This window comes from Coregonus clupeaformis, chromosome 20 (assembly GCF_020615455.1).
Source record: "Coregonus clupeaformis isolate EN_2021a chromosome 20, ASM2061545v1, whole genome shotgun sequence".
NCBI lineage: Eukaryota > Metazoa > Chordata > Actinopteri > Salmoniformes > Salmonidae > Coregonus > Coregonus clupeaformis.
In genome coordinates, this window is record NC_059211.1 from 23,510,588 (window position 1) to 23,524,861 (window position 14,274).

General features: G+C 41.9%; 1 long non-coding RNA gene across 1 annotated transcript; it reads left to right on the top strand.

The window, feature by feature from the left end:
- Positions 1-1,656: 1,656 nt before the first annotated feature.
- LOC121533328 lies at positions 1,657-12,172 on the top strand. The gene is made up of 2 exons (XR_005994447.2): positions 1,657-1,806; positions 11,752-12,172. It is a non-coding gene; the product is annotated as an uncharacterized LOC121533328 (long non-coding RNA).
- Positions 12,173-14,274: the final 2,102 nt, after the last annotated feature.

Here is a 14,274-nt window from a genome sequence, read left to right on the forward strand (position 1 = left end):
TTCTTACCGAATTCTGATGCGCACTTAGATGTTAGAATAACTGTCCAATGAGTCTGATGCAACAGATCAGAACGTTTAGCTTACAATGTTGATCAACTATTATTTCTTCACATTATAAGTGCAGCAATGCGTACAAGGCAGTAGGCTACTTGCGAATGTTTGTTCCATAATTCAATTAGTGGGAAAACACCAATGTCAAAAGCGCACCGCACATGCGAGAGGTTTCATGTGACAGAGATGAAAGCATCCGTTTGAAATTCTGGAAGTGGGGAGATCTAGTATGGGTTGCTAATATGACTAGGATTGTGCCTTTGGCTACTGCACATTGAAAGAAAGTTTAAATAATTGCCTCCACAGATATGGTCTGATTTTGGCTAGGCTACTTTGAAGCAAGGTAAGACATACAGTGCATTCGGAAAGTATTCAGACCCAATTGACTTTTTCCACGTTTGGTTACGTTACAGCCTTATTCTAAAATAGATTAAATAGTTTTCCCCCTCATCAATCTACACAAAATAACCCATTATGACATAGCAAAAACAGGTTTTTAGAAATGTTTGCAAATGTATAAAGAAAATAATGAAATACCACATTTACATAAGTATTCAGACCCTTTACTCAGTACTTTGTTGAAGCACCTTTGGCAGCGATTACAGCCTTGAGTCTTCTTGGGTATGACGCTACAAACTTGGCACACCTGTATTTGGAGAGTTTCTCCCATTCTTCTCTGCAGATCCTCTCAAGCTCTGTCAGGTTCGATGGGGAGCGTTACTGCACAGCTATCTGGCTGGGCCACTCAAGGACATTCAGAGACTTGTCCCGAAGCAACTCCTGCGTTGTCTTGGCTGTGTGCTTAGGGTCGTTGTCCTGAATGTTGTATACCCGTGGTATACAGCATTCAGGGCTCGAACCACCCAGTTTATAATGCAAATTAACCTATAGACCGATAAGCATGACCAGTCAAATGTATTTACATCGACTGGTATTTCCATCAATGAATAGGCTAAAAAGCATTACTTCGCAATGGGATTTTTTTATTCTTCTCCCGGACAATTGGCCGGTGCAAATGTTATTCATCAGCTTTTCTATTTTTCTATCTGCCAAAAGCCGGCTATTACCGGCTAACAGAAACCCTGGTGTGTGTGTGTGTGTGTACCTCTGGATGGCTAGGGCCTGGTGTGGGCTATAGCGTGTTCCTGTGCGGGGGTGTAACAGGAAGTGTCCAGGTACGTCCGACACCTGTAGCGTTGTCATTAAAATACAGAGCCCAGCAATGGTCAGTGTTGCCCCGGTAACAGCCATCAGCAACCCCATCCACAGCCCTGGACCTTGCAGAGTCAGGAAAGTCAGGAAACCCCCTACTACCTACACACACACACACACACACACACACACACACACACACACACACACACACAGTGAGCCAGGACACCATCTACAACTTAGTTAACATGTTATTTTGGTAACAAACAAACACACACACACAGCTAGAATGCGGCCCCCTCCTACCATCATCACGGGGCCTAGAGATAGCAGCACGCCCTGGGGAGATGGCCGCTTTCTCTCCCCCTGTCTGCCTGGCGCTACCCCGTGGCTTGGCTCACACACACCTCCACACTCCTCCAACACCATCACACCATCATTCACAATCTGCACGAAAGAGAGAGCAAGAGAGTGAGAGAGAGATCAAAGACAAAGGGTTGAGAGTTATCAGATGATCACGTGTTGATTGAACTGTCAGAGGGCATACCATCTCACTACTTTACCTTCTGAAGAGGCTTCTCCAGTGCCCAGCCGGGTATAAAGGTAAGAGATGATTATTTCGTTTCTAAATCTCTCCGTTGTCTTTTTACTCCTTTCTTCCTCAGCTAGTTGCACTTCCTTTTTGCTTTCCATGTGGCGTGAGAGATTCTGATTGTTATCTAAACAAAAATGAAGAATCTCAAGAATCAAAATGTTCGAAACAACCGAGCAAGCTATAACTTAAAACTCATCCCGCTTGCTCTGCCAGAGAGCCGTTAAATCCGTTATAACGTGACATCGCGGTCGACATATTGAATTTGTATCGCAGTAGGGCAGGGCAGGGCAGGACACTTGCCCCGGCTATTCACACAGCTCCGTTCTGCGCGTGGTCAGAGGAAGTCGGTTTCTGACAGTTATTCTGGAGGAGGAAAGGAGAGAACAGAGAAAGGGGAAGGGGAGGAAGGGGGCAGTGCAGTGGCAGAGAAGAGAAGGATCTGAATGTCGTCAGTGTTTGTCAGAAAGATGTTTGGATGTTGTCTGAACTAGAAGACGCTGCACAGAACCCAGATGACGCTGGCTGTGTCATCCCGCCGTCACAAACTGATTAAATCAACGTTGTTTCAACATAATTTTTCAATGTATTGTGACGTGGAATCAATGTGGAAAAATACATTGGATTTGAAAAAAGTCATCAACATAAACTGTTGTTTTGGTGACACTCTTTTCGCTCCACTTCGATGCAAAGTGATATTCGTAGCAGGTTAGGAGAGCATTTTTGATAACCCTAACCCGAACTATTTTCCTAACCTTAACCTTAGTCTCCTAACCTGCAACTTTAATTCTTCTAACCTTACTAAAGTGGCGTGAAAAGAGTGTTTGCTGTTTACATTTGATATGTTAGTCATTCAGCAGACGCTCTTAGCCTCTTATCCAGAGCGACTTACAATTAGTGCATTCATCTTAAAATAGCTAGGTGGGATGACCACATATCACAGTCATAGTAAGTACATTTTCCCTCAATAAAATAGCTATCAGCAAAGTTAGAGCTAGTAAGGAAGAAAAAAAGTGGTACTTCACGAAAGGCATTTTTTGTGGGTGCTGTGGGAATATTTAAAATACTCTTTGAAGAGGTAAAGGTAGGTTTTCGGGAAGATGGGCGGGGACTCTGCTGCCCTAGTTTCAGGGGGAAGCTGGTTCCAATATTGGGGTGCCAGGACAGAGAAGAGCTTGGACTGGGCTCGATTTGGGGTGTAGGGTCTGAGCATAGCCTGAAGGTAGGGAGGGGCACTTCCTCTTGCTGCTCCATAGACAAGTACCATAGTTGTTTTGAGGGTGACAACCACAAGATTTTGGTAACCAAAATGTCATTTTGGTAACCAAATTTCAACATAGACAAACCTTGTCAAAAAAAAAAGTCAACTCTTCTCTTCCAACGTTATATCCACTATCAGAAAAAAAAACTGTAGGCTGGGCAGCACCTCCTACTGGAGAGTGTATCTAACTACAGCTACCCTTTGGTCTCTAAGAGCTTTGCACACCTGGATTGTACAATATTTGCACATATTATATATTTTGTTATTATTCAAGCTCTGACAAGTTGGTTGTTGATCATTGCTAGAAATCCATTGTCTTGTCATAGATTCTCAATTCGATTTAAGTCAAAACTGTAACTAGGCCTGTCAGGAACATTCAATGTAATTTTGGTAAGCAACTCCAGTGTATATTTGGCATTGTGTTTGAGGTTATTGTCCTGCTGAAAGGTGAATTTGTCTCCCAGTGTCTATTGGAAAGCAGACTGAACCAGGTTTTCCTCTAGGATTTTGCCTGTGGTTAGCTCTATTCCATTTATTTTAATCCTAAAAATCTCCCTAGTCCTTGCAGATGAAAAGCATACCCATAACATGATGCAGCCACCACCATGTTTGAAAATATGAATATGTAAACACTGATGTGTTGTGTTGGATTTGCCTCAAACATAACACTTTGTATTCGGGACATACATTTTATTGCTTTGCCACATTTTTTTGCAGTTTTACTTTAGTGCCTTTGTGAACAGGATGCATTTTTTGAATATTTTATTCTGTACAAGCTTCCATCTTTTCACTCTGTCATTTAGGTTAGTATGGTGGAGTAACTACAGTACAATGTTGTTGATCCATCCTCAGTTTTCTCCTATCATAGCCATTAAACTCTGTAACTGTTTTAAAGTCACCATTTGGCCTCATGGTGAAATCCCTGAGCGGTTTACTTCCTCTCAGTTAGGAAGGACGCCTGTTTCTTTGTAGTGACTGGGTGTATTGATACACCATCCAAAGTGTAATTAATAACTTCACCATGCTCAAAGGGCTATTAAATGTCTGCTTTTTTTATACCCATCTACCAATAGGTGCCATTCTTTGCGAGGCATTGGAAAACCTCCCTGGTCTTTGTGGTAGAATCTGTATTTGAAATTCACTGCTCGATTGAGGGACCTTACAGATAATTGTACGCGTGGGGTATTATTGCACACAGAGTGAATCCATGCAACTTATTGCGACTTATTAAGCAACATTTTACTCCTGAACTTATTTAGGCTTACCATAACAAAGGGGTTGAATACATATTGACTCAAGACATTTCAACTTTTCATTTTTAATTAATTTGTAAAAAACAAAAACATTATTGGGTATTGTGTGTAGGCCATTGACACACAATCTCAATTTAATCCATTTTAAATTCAGACTATAACACAACAAAATGTGGAAAAAGTCAAGGGATGTGAATACTTTCTAAAGACTATTGTTTCAATTCAACCCAGAATTCAACCAAAAATAGAAAATACAATAGGCCGATAGTTTCAAGCTCTGGTTGATTTAAAATGTAATGATCTTTAGTAATATTGAATTTGGTTCAACAGAACCAAATATCAACATTTGAAGGAGATGTGTATTCTGCTTGGATAGTTATATCTGTGCCACTGACTTAATAGGCTTTAATTCCAGTTTGTCTACAAGTTAATATTGATATATTGGATTCACGTCTCCATCTCAACCAAAAATCTAAGTTAAAGAATAGGCATTTAAGTGCATTTCAAGTTTGATTTGATTTAGACCTATTCTTTAACTTATATTTTTTGTTGAGATGGAGTAGTGAATCCAACACATCCAATACATTTTTAATTTGTAGACAAACTGGAATTAAAGCCAGACTAAGTCAGTGGCACAGATGGAACAATCCAAGCAGACGATATATCTCCTTTAAATGTAGATTTTTGGTTACGTTGATAACCAAACATAATTCAATATCACTTTTGAAATACAATAAATAGCCTATTAACTTGGAAATTCAACTAACTTTTGAGTGGGTGAATATAGGTTGTAATCTCATTGATCAATGTCTCAACCAAATATTACCCAATTATCCACGTTGAAATGACATGGTGTGCCCAGTGGGATGTGTGTGTTTGTGTGTGAGAGAAAGACAGAGCGAGAGACACTTTTGTTTATTATCTATTTCACTTGCTTTGGCAATGTAAACATACAGTGGGGAAAAAAAGTATTTAGTCAGCCACCAATTGTGCAAGTTCTCCCACTTAAAAAGATGAGAGAGGCCTGTAATTTTCATCATAGGTACACGTCAACTATGACAGACAAATTGAGAGTTTTTTTCTCCAGAAAATCACATTGTAGGATTTTTATGAATTTATTTGCAAATTATGGTGGAAAATAAGTATTTGGTCACCTACAAACAAGCAAGATTTCTGGCTCTCACAGACCTGTAACTTCTTCTTTAAGAGGCTCCTCTGTCCTCCACTCGTTACCTGTATTAATGGCACCTGTTTGAACTTGTTATCAGTATAAAAGACACCTGTCCACAACCTCAAACAGTCACACTCCAAACTCCACTATGGCCAAGACCAAAGAGCTGTCAAAGGACACCAGAAACAAAATTGTAGACCTGCACCAGGCTGGGAAGACTGAATCTGCAATAGGTAAGCAGCTTGGTTTGAAGAAATCAACTGTGGGAGCAATTATTAGGAAATGGAAGACATACAAGACCACTGATAATCTCCCTCGATCTGGGGCTCCACACAAGATCTCACCCCGTGGGGTCAAAATGATCACAAGAACGGTGAGCAAAAATCCCAGAACCACACGGGGGGACCTAGTGAATGACCTGCAGAGAGCTGGGACCAGAGTAACAAAGCCTACCATCAGTAACACACTACGCCGCCAGGGACTCAAATCCTGCAGTGCAAGACGTGTCCCCCTGCTTAAGCTAGTACATGTCCAGGCCCGTCTGAAGTTTGCTAGAGTGCATTTGGATGATCCAGAAGAGGATTGGGAGAATGTCATATGGTCAGATGAAACCAAAATAGAACTTTTTGGTAAAAACTCAACTCGTCGTGTTTGGAGGACAAAGAATGCTGAGTTGCATCCAAAGAACACCATACCTACTGTGAAGCATGGGGGTGGAAACATCATGCTTTGGGGCTGTTTTTTCTGCAAAGGGACCAGGACGACTGATCCGTGTAAAGGAAAGAATGAATGGGGCCATGTATCGTGAGATTTTGAGTGAAAACCTCCTTCCATCAGCAAGGGCATTGAAGATGAAACGTGGCTGGGTCTTTCAGCATGACAATGATCCCAAACACACCGCCCGGGCAACGAAGGAGTGGCTTCGTAAGAAGCATTTCAAGGTCTTGGAGTGGCCTAGCTAGTCTCCAGATCTCAACCCCATAGAAAATCTTGGGAGGGAGTTGAAAGTCCGTGTTGCCCAGCGACAGCCCCAAAACATCACTCCTCTAGAGGTGATCTGCATGGAGGAATGGGCCAAAATACCAGCAACAGTGTGTGAAAACCTTGTGAAGACTTACAGAAAACGTTTGACCTGTGTCATTGCCAACAAAGGGTATATAACAAAGTATTGAGAAACTTTTGTTATTGACCAAATACTTATTTTCCACCATAATTTGCAAATAAATTCTGTAAAAATCCTACAATGTGATTTTCTGGATTTTTTTTTCTCATTTTGTCTGTCATAGTTGACGTGTACCTATGATGAAAATTACAGGCCTCTCTCATCTTTTTAAGTGGGAGAACTTGCACAATTGGTGGCTGACTAAATACTTTTTTCCCCACTGTATGTTTCCCATACCAATAAAGCCTTTTGAATTGAATTAAGAGACAGACAGACAGACAGACAGAGAGGGAGAGAGAGAGAGATGCCATTCCTATTGTGTGGTGTAATTAATGATCAATAGACTAGTTAAAAATGTGTTGGCCTATGTAAGATATTATCTCTGAAGCAGATAACTTTAGTTCAGCATGTTTCAGTGAACATACAAACCTCTGTTCATCTGGGTATTATAATCTTCAGGGATTACACTGTGATGGTCGACTGGCCAGTCGGGTTTCTCTAATACTAGCATGCGTTGATTGAAATATAACTTAACCTGGAATCTAATTCCCAAACTCATAACAATATGTGTATTTACAGTGGGGAAAATAAGTATTTAGTCAGCCACCAATTGTGCAAGTTCTCCCACTTAAAAAGATGAGAGAGGCCTGTAATTTTCATCATAGGTACACGTCAACTATGACAGACAAAATGAGGAAAAAAAATCCAGAAAATCACATTGTAGGATTTTTTATGAATTTATTTGCAAATTATGGTGGAAAATAAGTATTTGGTCAATAACAAAAGTTTCTCAATACTTTGTTATATACCCTTTGTTGGCAATGACACAGGTCAAACGTTTTCTTCACAAGGTTTTCACGCACTGTTGCTGGTATTTTGGCCCATTCCTCCATGCAGATCTCCTCTAGAGCAGTGATGTTTTGGGGCTGTCGCTGGGCAACACGGACTTTCAACTCCCCTCCAAAGATTTTCTATGGGGTTGAGATCTGGAGACTGGCTAGGCCACTCCAGGACCTTGAAATGCTTCTTACGAAGCCACTCCTTCGTTGCCCGGGCGGTGTGTTTGGGATCATTGTCATGCTGAAAGACCCAGCCACGTTTCATCTTCAATGCCCTTGCTGATGGAAGGAGGTTTTCACTCAAAATCTCGCGATACATGGTCCCATTCATTCTTTCCTTTACACGGATCAGTCGTCCTGGTCCATTTGCAGAAAAACAGCCCCAAAGCATGATGTTTCCACCCCCATGCTTCACAGTAGGTATGGTGTTCTTTGGATGCAACTCAGCATTCTTTGTCCTCCAAACACGACGAGTTGAGTTTTTACCAAAAAGTTGTATTTTGGTTTCATATGACATTCTCCCAATCCTCTTCTGGATCATCCAAATGCACTCGAGCAAACTTCAGACGGGCCTGGACATGTACTGGCTTAAGCAGGGGGACACGTCTGGCACTGCAGGATTTTAGTCCCTGGCGGCGTAGTGTGTTACTAATGGTATGCTTTGTTACTTTGGTCCCAGCTCTCTGCAGGTCATTCACTAGGTCCCCCTGTGTGGTTCGGGATTTTTGCTCACCGTTCTTGTGATCATTTTGACCCCCACGGGGTGAGATCTTGCGTGGAGCCCCAGATCGTGGGAGATTATCAGTGGTCTTGTATGTCTTCCATTTCCTAATAATTGCTCCCACAGTTGATTTCTTCAAACCAAGCTGCTTACCTATTGCATATTCAGTCTTCCCAGCCTGGTGCAGGTCTACAATTTTGTTTCTGGTGTCCTTTGACAGCTCTTTGGTCTTGGCCATAGTGGAGTTTGGAGTGTGACTGTTTGAGGTTGTGGACAGGTGTCTTTTATACTGATAACAAGTTCAAACAGGTGCCATTAATACAGGTAACGAGTGGAGGACAGAGGAGCCTCTTAAAGAAGAAGTTACAGGTCTGTGAGAGCCAGAAATCTTGCTTGTTTGTCGGTGACCAAATACTTATTTTCCACCATAATTTGCAAATAAATTCATTAAAAATCCTACAATGTGATATTCTGGATTTTTTTTCCTCAATTTGTCTGTCATAGTTGATGTGTACCTATGATGAAAATTACAGGCCTCTCTCATCTTTTTAAGTGGGAGAACTTGCACAATTGGTGGCTGACTAAATACTTCTTTTCCCCACTGTATAAAGTACCATCATTTAATCATTAAAACATGATGAAGTACTTGCCAGCCAAGGAGAAACATATGTGTATGTGAAGCCTGTTTCTTTCTTTCTTTAGCTATCCATTGATGTCGATGATGATGTTGCTCCCTATTGTTGATTAGTGATGTTATTGTGGGGGTATTCAGCACCAGGGATGGGGACCTGGCTGTACACTCTTATAAAAAAAGGTGCTATCTAGAACCTAAAGGGGTTCTTCGACTGTCCCTTTAGGAGAACCCTTTGAATAATCATTTTTGGTTCCAAGTGGAACCCTTTTGGTTCCAGGTAGAACCCTTTTGGGTTTGATGTAGAACCCTTTCCACAGAGGGTTCTACATGGAACCCAAAAGGGTTCTACCTGGAACCAAAAAGGGTTATCCTATGGGGATAGCCAAATAATCATTTTGGAACACATTTTTCTAAGAGTGTGGGAAGTTGGTGTCTCTGAGCACCATTCTATTCTCCTCCTGGCGAATCTCTCCTGGAGGTGTCTTGGGATGGACACCCTGGTGGCAGGACAGGTAGATCATCAGGTGACTGACTACTAAATGTCCTCGTACACACATGAATGTATAACATCTTGATTTTTCATGTTGATTTCAATAGGACTAGATTACATTAAATCAATCCAAGTATTCCAACTATTTTGTTGAACTTTACATAATTAAACAGTATTTCAGTTTTTTTTCTGTTACACATGCATATACTGTACAGAGCTAGCGGAGGCAGGGAGAGGCCCTGAGTGTGGTTTGTATTCAGTTGGTTCCTTTGCACCAGGCAAGTGCAAGTAAGCAAGCGAGGGTAAAGTATTTGACAAATTAGAAAATGTGTGTGTCTCATTTGAAAAGCATTTTGTGAAAACATGCTAAACTACAGGTTGTTGAAGACAGACAGAGACATGCTGCTCAACGTGTTGATTCTCCTATTCCTGTCGCTTCCTCTGGGTTGACAGCTGATTAGAGGAGCCTAAGTGAAGGGTGTGGCCACAGTATTCCTCTTGCGGTCTGGTTGGTGGTGGCAGTGTGTGGGCCTGTCTGAAGGGATGTCACACTTCGAAGCTAATCTCCCGTGATTGGCCAAACAGGGGTTCCGAGGCCAGGTGTCCGTCTGAGTAGGCGCGGCGCAAGTGGGTGGAGCTACAGGTGTTCTTGATGGCAACCTCGTAGGGAGGTGGGGGGCCCAGCCAGGGAGGATAGTGGGAGGGGGGGCTGAGCGGGGGGTAGTCCACATCATCAGCCCCATACACACCTCGCCGCTGGTGCTCGGTCCTAGACACACACACACACCCACATAAAGGACAGTTACAGTACATGCACAGTGCGTTGTGACCTTTACCTTTTATGCACTTTAAAGGCCCAGTGCAGCCAAAAACGTGATTTTCCTGTTTTATATATACACTCGGCCTGTTTATTAGGTACTAGTACTGAGTCGGACCCCCCTTTGCCTCCAGAACAGCCTGAATTCTTCGGGGGATTCTACAAGGTGTCGGAAACGTTTACAGGGATGTTGGTCCATGCTGACGCGATGGTATCACGCAGTTGCTGCAGATTGTACGGCGGTACATTCATGCTGCGAGCAGCCGTTCCATCTCATCCCAAAGATGCTCTTTGGGTTGAGTGTAAACTGAACTCGCTGTCATGTTCCAGGCAATGTTTTTCCACTCCTCAATTGTCCAGTATTGGTGATCATGTGCCCACTGGAGCCTCGTCTTCTTGTTTTTAGCTGATAGGAGTGGAACCCGGTGTGGTCGACTGCTGCAATAGCTCATCCGTGACAAGGGTTGACAAGTTGTGCATTCCGAGATGCCGTTCTGCACATCACTGTTGTACTGCGCCATTATTTGTCTGTTTGTGGCCCACCTGTTAACTTGCATGATTCTTGCCATTCTCCTTCGACCTCTCTCATCAACGAGCTGTTTTTGCCCACAGGACTGCCGCTGACTGGATGTTTTTTGCTTGTCGCACCATTCTTGATAAACCCTCGACCTAGACACTGTCATGCGGGAAAAGCCCAGGAGGGCGGCCTTTCTGAGATACTGGATCCGGCACGCCTGGCACCGACAATCATACCACACTCAAAGTCGCTTAGGTCACTTGTTTTGCCTTGATGCCTATCTGCCTGCTTTATATAGCAAGCCATGGCCAGGTGACTCACTGTTTGTAGAAGAGATCCATTTTAGTGAATGGGTTGTGTACCTAATAAACTGGCCGGTGAGTATAAGTCCACGCTATGAGTCTGGAATAATACTGTGAAATTGTGAAAATTATTATAATGCCCTTTCAGTGTAAGAACTGTTTGAAAATACCGCCTGAAATGTCTGCCTGTTTTGGTGGGATGGAGTTTCAGAACACTCCCAGACAGTCCTAGCAAAATTATTGCATGAGGGATTTATGTTTGGTAAGAAGCTATTTTTGTTTCTTTTTTACCATATTAATGGAAAACAATTACAGTAAGGTACTTAATTGTTACCAAGACATTATTTGATATTGAGATAAAAACAGCTGCATTGGACCTTTAAATTCAACAATACCAATTCAAGAAGGATGCTATACACCTCTGCAGCAGGGCTGATTGTGACTCTGGGAAGTGTCCAACAGGACCAGGGGGGCTGAAGAGGACGTGGCCCAGGTCAGGATGGGCGTACCGGCCAAGGTAGTTGAGGTCTGGGTGTGGGTAGGGATAGTTGGGGTGTTCTCCCTGGTGAGGATAGTGGGGAATGTTGGGGTATTCTCCCTGGCTGTACTCTACATGGTTCTTGTTGTTCATGGCCCAGAACAGCCCCAGAATCAGCATGATGGCTCCCAGAACCACACAGCACAGAGAGAAGGCCTGCAGGCGACTCTACAATCATAACAACATCATATTAATATTAACATTAATTATAACAATAATAATAATACATTTCACATTGTATTTCTTTATAGTACCCACCTGAGGGGAGGTGAGAAAGGCAGTGGAGCCGCCTGTCACGATGAGGAAGAATCCGAGGAAGATGGCTGCTTGGTGGAGGGAAGGCATCGCTCTGGGACCCCCGGGGACGGTGTGTGTTAGTCTCTGTGGTGTAGGGAAGGCATCTCCCTCTCCATGGGACCACCGGGGATGGCAAATATTAGTCTTCCCAGTGGAGTAACCCCCTGGTAAATAACCCTAACCCCCGTTAGGCGTGCTCTGTCCCGGTCAGTTCCATAAGACCAGGTCCAATTCCAAGTGTGCTTCCGTGTGGGTTATTTTGGATTCAAGAAGCAATGAGATGATGAATGGAGCTGAAGTTAAAGGAGAGTTAAAGTTTAAAAACATAGTCCCATTACCTCCAGGTAGTAAGACAAATAAAATGGGTGAAATGTTGGTTTTCTTTTATTCCTTCCAGGCTGGATAATGAAATTAAGACAAAAGATGAAATGATCTCCATCAATTTCTTTTAGAATAATAGAGACATATTTTCCAATGATATCCAGAGGCTCACATGAAAAACTGTAAATATAATACAGTTTCTTAGATAAAGACACATTTTCTCTGAAAGCAGGAGAGAATCGTCCGGGAGGGCTGAGTATGTGTGTGGTTGAGAGAGAGAGAGAGAGAGAGAGAGAGAGTGGTGTGTGTTCCGGACTGGAGAGACAGACAAGCTGACAGCAGAGCCCATTAAGGATCCTTACTGGCGCCCCACCCTCTGCCTAATGTGTGTGTACCACTCACCAGCCTAGTAACGGTCCATTCATGTGTGTGTGTGTGCATGTTTGCATGCCTGGGTGTATGTGCGTTCTCATGTTCACTCTTTTTTATATGACCCAACAATTGAAAGTGAATTAAACTGATTTTCATTGAAGATGTGAAAACACCTTAACTGAAACCAATCAGTCAGAATTCCCTCCCATCACAGTGACAGTTCATAGATGTCGCTAAAGCTATGTATATAGACCTACCTCAAAGTATGGTTATGGTATATGGTAGTACAGTGCTTTCAGAAAGTATTCATACCCCCTGACTTATTCCACATTTTATTGTGTTACAGGATTCAATAGAATTGTTTTCACACAATACCCCATAATGACTAAGTGAAAACATGTTTTTAGAAATGTTTAGAAATGTATTGAAAATGAAATAGAGAAATATCACATTTACATACACTACCGTTCAAAAGTTTGGGGTCACGTAGAAATTTCCTTGTTTTTGAAAAAAAAATCAATTTTTTGGTCCATTAATATAACATCAAATTGATCAGAAATACAGTGTAGACATTGTTAATGTTGTAAATGGCTATTGTAGCTGGAAACGGCTGATTTTTAATGAAACACCAGTCTCAACAGATACTCAACTAGTCTCAAGAAGGCCAGTTTTATTGCTTCTTTAATCAGCACAACAGTTTTCAGCTGTGCTAACAGAATTGCAAAAGGGTTTTCTAATGATCAATTAGCCTTTTCAAATGATAAACTTGGATTAGCAAACACAACGTGCCATTGGAACACAGGACTGATGGTTGCTGATAATGGGCCTCTGTACGCCTATGTAGATTTTCCATTACAAATCAGCCGTTTCCAGCTACAATAGCCATTTACAACATTAACAATGTCTACATTGTATTTCTATTCAATTTGATGTTATTTTAATGGTCAAAAAAATTGCTTTTCTTTCGAAAACAAGGACATTTCTAAGTGACCCCAAACTTTTTAACGGTAGTGTAAGTATTCACACCCCTGAGTCAATACTTTGTAGAAGCACCTTTGGCAGCAATTACAGCTGTGAGTCTTTCTGGGTAAGTCTCTAAGAGCTTTCCACACCTGGATTGTGCAACATTTGCCCATTGTTATTTTCAAGATTCTTCAACCTCTTTCAAATTGGTTGTTGATCATTGCTAGACAACAATTTTTAAATATTGCCATAGATTTTCAAGTATATTTAAGTCAAAACTGTAACTCGGCCACTCAGGAACATTCACTGGCTTCCTTCTTTTCAATCAATTAGGTTACTATTGTGGAGTAACTACAATATTGATGACCCATCCTCAGTTTTCTCCTATTACAGCCATTAAACTCTGTAACTGTTTTAAAGTCACCATTGGACTCATGGTGAAATCCCTGAGTGGTTTCCTTCCTCTCCGGCAACTGAGTCAGGAAGGATGCCTGTATATTTGTAGTGACTGGGTGTATTTATACGCCATCCAAAGTGTAATTAATAACTTCACCATGCTCAAAGGTCTATTTAATGTCAGCTTTTTCTACCCATCTACCAATAGGTGCTCTTTTTTGCGAGGCATTGGAAAACCTCACTGGTGTTTGTGGTTGAATCTGTGTTTGAAATTCACTGCTCGACTGAGGGACCTTACAGATAATTGTATGTGTGGGGTACAGAGATGAGGTAGTCATTCAAAAATCATGTTAAACACTATTATTGCACACAGAATGAGTCCATGCTACTTATGTGACTTTTTAAGCAACTTTTTACTCCTGAAT